Here is a 6,244-nt window from a genome sequence, read left to right on the forward strand (position 1 = left end):
TTTGTTTAAATACAGCTGCAGCTACAAGCCAACGAGTAAGTGAAAAGCATAAGAACTCAAACTTAAACCAGATATTTGAAAAACCATTTACCCCAAGGCCAACACCAAAAAACACATTAACTATAGAACCACAAACTTCTACATACGCAGATAGCCTACACCATGACAAAAGAATATATAACCATATTACGCGAACCTATATAGAAAATATATACATAATCCAAATATTTTTAAACCTTAGACCCAGATCTACTACAACCCAAGAACCCAACCAGGATTATTTAACCCAAAATTACAAGGCTATAATAAACTGATTGCACAACCGAAAACTAACGCCAACTTAGTAAGGACATGTTATAACTATGGACTATTAAATATAGTATATACATATGACGGAGAGGAACTAAGTGGAATACCGGAACTACATAAAGCATTATTACATATAAGAGAGTTACTAAGGGAAATTTATTCTATGTAAAATTTTATACGGCAACAACAGAGATATTATACGAGGAAATAAAAACCTCTGATACAAGTGGTAAAGATAGGACTAACAAAAGATATGATAATACCGGAAGATATCGAACAGCAGCCAGAGATACAAAAAAGTGAGATACCTTGTTTTTATGCCAATAAAATAATAATTGGTATATCAACCATTATACAAGAACTAGCAAATAATTATTTAAACGGAAACGCTATATGGAGCTATTATGCAAGAGATCAATTAATGATTTATTCTAATTCAAGGGAGCTAAGGAAAACAAATATGGATGAAGTCCAAAGATGGATTTTATCATTACTTAAGCCAGAGGAACGACCTACGACGCGAGCACTAAAAACAGGATTTATTTCAACAGAGTTATTAACCAGATATTGCAAATTAATTGGACACAAATACCCTGATCACATATGTTCAAAATGTAATGGAGAAGATAACATAATTCCAGATGTCCAGCTGGAATGATCAACGAAAATAAGAAGAAGAAAAAGAGGAAGAAGACAAAAAGATAAGAAAGGAGAAGTTATGCAAGTAAAGTAATGAAAAAGAGTTGTAAAGTTGTAAAGTAGATACGTAGATAAGATGTAAAAAGCCATAAAGTCATAAAAAGAATAGTGTATAGTATGGTGTGTGTCAATAAGTAGGTATGTGTCATAAAGTATTAGGTATGTGTCATAAAGTAAATAGTGTGCATATTAAAAATAATGACAAGTGTATGAATGGTAGGTGGTGTACATTATTAATATGTGCAAATAAGTCGTAAGTAGGATAGTGGTAGACAAAATAGTAACTATTCATGAATAGTAGTAAATATTCGATGGTATTATTCACGTATTTGTTTGTAGGGTTGGTTTGGTGGTTTGGTTGATTGTTATTCCTTTTGAAATATTATATAGTTTCAGAAAGCTTCAATTTGTAGTTGGTTGGTTAGGGTTTAGGTAGGGTTTTGTGATTTGTTGGTTGGTTCATGTGTGGTATTGAATCGTATTTGTAGATGTGTTGTTGTTTGTGTTGTTTTGTGTTTGGCTGTTGTTATTTTTGTTAAGAAATATTTGATTTTGTGGTTACAGATAAAAATATAATGTTTGCTGTCAAAAGAAAAATTGAAGTAAGAACTGAAACAAAGATCAAGAAGAAACCAAGGACTAAAACTGGTAGGAAGAAGAAGGAAAATTTTAGTTCCACTCTTTTAGAAGAGCTTGCATCTGAAGCAGTTTCTTCTTCTCAAATAGAATCAAGAGTTTCTTCTTCTCAAGTAGAACCGAGATTTTCTCAAGAAAATCTTGAAATTCTTCATGAAGTTGATGTAGAGGAAGAAGGGCAAGAAAAAAATGAGGATGATGATGATAGAAAAGATACAAATGAAATTGATGATGATGAAGAAAGAGAAGACGAAAAAAATGAAGTTGAGGAAGAAGAAGGGAAAAAAAAGAAGTTGAGGAAGAAGAAAGGAAAAAAAAAATAAGGATGAAGAAGAAGGGAAAAAATAAGTTGAGGATGAAGAAGGAAAAAATAAAGAAGTTGAGGAAGAAGACGATAAAAAAGAAGTTGAAGTAGAAGAAAAAAATGAAGTTGAGGATGATGGGATCAAAGCTGTCAATGCACACTTTTTCTGTGCATTTCAAGCCTAATGCTACTGGTGATAGAATTATAAGGTCACCCATGGGAAAATCTTTCGACTCATTCAGGAAGATACTCTGGGGGAATGATTTGAAAGATTTTTTAGGAATAGTTGTTTTGGGCAATATCTTGATTGGCCTATGAATAATAATGTATGTTTTCAAATGAGCATGGTCTATGAACTTCTGAAAAGAAGGCTCATTTTTTAGAATAATGAAAAGAAGGATGCTGGTTGATTAATTATTGTGGCATACCACTCTTCTTTGACAAAAAAGAGTTTATCATAGTTACAGGGTTAAAATGTCATTCTCCTTCTGAGCCAATCCCTGTTTTCGCAGCCAAAAACAACCACAGAGACGAAAGAAAGGAGAAGCACAAACAATTAAGGAATAGTCAACTGAGGAGCAGGACTTGGTGTCCTTTGTTGACCCAAGCTTCAAAAATCTCAATTTGATAGCTTTGTTGAATGACAAAGATACATCAAAGAAGCACAAGGAGTCATTGTACTTACTTTGGATTGTACATAATGTTTACATCCCTACTTTATTCAAGTAAGGCGAAATGTCGTGGTGACTCAAAAAATAATCAATTAAGTCGATTTTAAAAGAATTTAAGAATAAATGAGTTTTAAAGGAGTCGCCACCTAATTTTAAGAAAAACTAGGAAACCATTTAAAAATATGTCTACGAAACCATTAGATTCTAGGTAAGGGGTTCAAGTTATTTCAAAGGGAAGGTGTTAGGCATCCTTCGAAATCCACAAATGTGGGTTCCGACTGAGTTCATTTTTTTTCAAATTGAGGAGATAAAAACAAATATACTAGTATAATAAACATGCAATATACACAAGTATTAAAATAAAAATAATAATTTAAGACACGACCTAAAGTTTGCTTAACATCGATATATAAAAAATAATGAATAAACAATATAATTCTCCAATGGGAAGCATCTTCGGGTACCTATAAAGAAAATTAGTAAAAGTGTTAACACTAAATAAATATGAATAAAAATAAATGAATTAAATAATAACTTAAAAATAAAAATCCATCTTATTAACATGAGAGCCTTGGAAATTGACGGTAATTTCTTCATCGGCCAATTCTAACATACAAAATATAAACTTAAACTAAATTTTCGACTTTTAAAATGGGGAGGCCTCTAAAATCGACGGAGAGATTTTTTCATTAACCAATTTTAACATACAATTTATATAAAATTAAACTAAAAATCCATCTTTTACAATGGGGAGGCCTCAAAAATCGACGGAGAGACTTTTTCATTGGCCCAATTAACTTATTTTCCAAACAAGAAATGAAATGAAAAAGATAATAAACAAACATAAAATAATAATCAAGCCAACCGAAAATAGAACAATGTCCTAATTATTGTCAAAACAAACCAATATAATTTAAAGACAATCCCAATAAATTAATATATCAAAAATAACTATAAAACAAACTAAGATAAAACACAATTAAAGAAGATGAGATTAACAGAAAGTACCACAATGCTACAAACAAATTAAATTCAACTTAGCGTAACATATCTAGCTACCACACTACAAAACGAGAACAACAAATAAAAATAATAATAGACCATTAATCCAAATGTAGAACAAAACTACTTCTAACAAAATAATAATCAAAAGTAACAATACTACTATAATCTAGTGCAACAGTAGTCTTGCAATATCTACTTGACAATTTTTAATAAATAAAATAATGTGAAAACAGAGGAGCAATATGAAATGAACACAAACTTGCTAAACCAAAGATAACTAAATTGTTGCAAATAACAAGAAAAAATAAAGGACCAAAACAATTGATAAAAAATTATACAAGAATTCAATAATTAAAAGTGAAAAATAATGCAATCGTGAGAATATTTATCAACAATAACACCAAACAACACAAAATATATGACAATAAAATATAATAGGAAAAGGAGGTTACCGGAGGGAAGCTTTTTCGGCCAGATCTAGAAGTAAAAGACTCGTCGGAGTTTTTGTGGGTTTCACCAAACTTTGAGAGCTCATGGTTGCTGTTCCGATGGTCGCGACGTTGTTGTTGGTTTTCGCAGAGCTTGGAACTCGCTTGGTTTGCTGTTGAAGTGGATCTAGTTGTTTGGTGCGTAGTTCGCTGGAAAAGGGAGAAAACAAAGGGAAATGGGGTCTTTTGGTTGGTTCGCCCGAAAAGAGAAGAGGGTTTTGGGTGGTTTTGGGTCTGGTTTCACTGGTGGTTCGCGGTGGTAGAGTGGTGGTTTGTGATCTGGTTGGTGGTCGGAGGCTTGAAGGGCTGTTTGAGCTGCTGGGTTTGAGGTAGAACAGTGGGGTTGTTTAGTTGTTATTTGCTGGTTGAAGCTAGCCGGAAATGGAGTTTGGGAGGTGGTGAGGAAGAAGGGTGGCGGCAGCTTTGAGAATATGATAGAAAATATCTTAGGGTTTCACTCCTTTTGGAAGTTTTCACCACTTAGTCTAAAAATATTATCCACCCCCTTGACTTAATTAATAAGCTATTGTTTATATAGAAAATCGAAAACTATCTATAGTACGATACCATTATCATAAAATCATGGGCTGAAACCACTAGTTAAATAAAATATCTGTGTATGAAATCTTATGTATATTTGAATGAATTTCTAGACTTTGCAAAATATCAAAATTAATATTAGCAACTGTAACGAATAAAAATGAAAATTAAAAAAAGTAATGAACGTAACTAATGACATGTAAAAAGTACAATTTAACAGAAATAAAGATTTAATCAAAATGAACAAATATTTGAACGTATTTAACCGGCTGTGACAAAAAAATAATGTAATTTAAATTAACTGATAAAAAATCCAAAATTTTGACAAATAAAGATTGTTATCGATAAACTTATTTAAAATTATAAAAAATATATTTTGAACAATTAAATAAATAAAATTTAAAAGTTACGAATTTTGAAAATGTTAGGCCAAAATTGGGTGTCAACAGCTGTCCCTTTCGTTGGATACGATTGATGAAAGAAATCATGGACAATGAAAATTGAGAAATCCGATTTTGGCCGAACACATGACCTTCATATAAAAGTGTGGCTGGAATGTGGTGGAATTCGATCCTCAACTTGCTTCCAAAAGGTTCCACGTTTTACCGCGTCCTTGTTGACACAGTCAACACCTATGGCTTAATTGAGAATGCATCATCTTTGATGTTCTCGAAAAAACAAGATAAAACTCATTAGTAGAGACAAAACTAAAAGAAAAAAGGTAGCATCTCTTACGATACGATGAATGAATATGATCCATCGGTAGGATATAAATACATGTCCATTGGTAGGACGAATGAAGATGATCCATCCAAAGGATTTGAATGTATGTCCATCGGTAGGACGAATGAGGATGATCCATCGGTAGGATCTGAATGTATGTCCATCGGTAGGACGAATGAAGATAATTCATTAGTAAAATATAAATGCATGTTCATCGGTAGGACGAATGAAAATGATCCATCGGAAGGATTTGAATGTATGTCCATCGATAGGACGAATGCGGATGATCCATCGGTAGGACGAATGAAGATGATCCATTGATAGGATATCAATGTGTGTGTCCATCGGTAGGACGAATGAAAATGATCCATCGGTAGGATCTGAATGTATATCCTTCAACGCCAGTCTCTTCCGACTTCAACGTCAAATAGATACGGTGCACATATTTCACCTCTGAATAGATGCGACTTAAATGCAAATATCATTCAACGTAAGTTTCTTCCGACTTGAACGTGGAAACGAAAGGGTGCACATCCTTCACCTCCGAATAGATGCGACTTAAATGCAAATATCTTTCAATGCAAGTCTCCTCCAACTTGTACGTGGAATAGATAGGGTGCGCATCCTTCACTCCCAAATAGATGCGGATTAAATGCAAATATCTTCCAACGCAAGTTTCCTCCGACTTGAAAGTGGAATAGCTAGGGTGCAGATCCTTCACCTCTGAATAGATGCGACTTAAATGCAAATATCTTTCAACGCAAGTCTCCACTGACTTGAACGTGGAACAGATAGGGTGCACATCATTCACCTCTGAATAGATGCGACTTAAATACAAATATCTTTCAACACAAGTCTCTACTGACTTG

General features: G+C 33.1%; 1 pseudogene; it reads left to right on the forward strand.

Moving 5' to 3' along the window:
- The window catches only part of LOC102580096 (feruloyl CoA ortho-hydroxylase 1-like), a 5,507-nt pseudogene extending 1,062 nt beyond the window's left edge, over positions 1 to 4,445 (forward strand).
- The last annotated feature ends 1,799 nt before the right edge of the window (positions 4,446 to 6,244 follow it).

This window comes from Solanum tuberosum, unplaced genomic scaffold, assembly GCF_000226075.1.
Source record: "Solanum tuberosum cultivar DM 1-3 516 R44 unplaced genomic scaffold, SolTub_3.0 scf00193, whole genome shotgun sequence".
Lineage (NCBI taxonomy): Eukaryota > Viridiplantae > Streptophyta > Magnoliopsida > Solanales > Solanaceae > Solanum > Solanum tuberosum.